Source organism: Penaeus monodon, chromosome 15 (genome assembly GCF_015228065.2).
Source record: "Penaeus monodon isolate SGIC_2016 chromosome 15, NSTDA_Pmon_1, whole genome shotgun sequence".
Lineage (NCBI taxonomy): Eukaryota > Metazoa > Arthropoda > Malacostraca > Decapoda > Penaeidae > Penaeus > Penaeus monodon.
The window spans coordinates 18,801,455-18,801,695 of record NC_051400.1 but is presented as its reverse complement, the minus strand read 5'-3'; the positions used below and the strand labels follow the sequence as shown (position 1 = coordinate 18,801,695).

General features: G+C 34.4%; 1 long non-coding RNA gene across 1 annotated transcript in view; it reads right to left on the bottom strand.

The window, feature by feature from the left end:
• LOC119582121 overlaps nucleotides 1-241 on the bottom strand; it is an 8,864-nt gene extending 8,623 nt beyond the window's left edge. Inside the window, exons 1-2 of the long non-coding RNA XR_005229617.1 lie at nucleotides 198-241; nucleotides 7-87 (exon numbers count right to left, since the gene is read on the bottom strand). This is a non-coding gene — a long non-coding RNA (uncharacterized LOC119582121). The remainder of the gene's footprint in view (nucleotides 1-6; nucleotides 88-197) is intronic.

Below are 241 nucleotides of genomic sequence, written 5' to 3'. Positions count from 1 at the left end.
GCTTACCTGAGGGTAAATCTGGTGAGCTTGGTGATGAGATGGAAGTTTCCGAGGTAATAGTCTCTGAATATGATGATAGACACTGTTCTATAGGAAAGAGAAATGTTGTTGTTGTTTTTTCTACATATATAAGAACAATTAATTACGATTTCTTTTTAGTAATATAATGCATAACATAACGATTAGGTAACATTTACCGCCATAGGCAGAATGAACAGTATCACAGAAGGTCCCATTTATG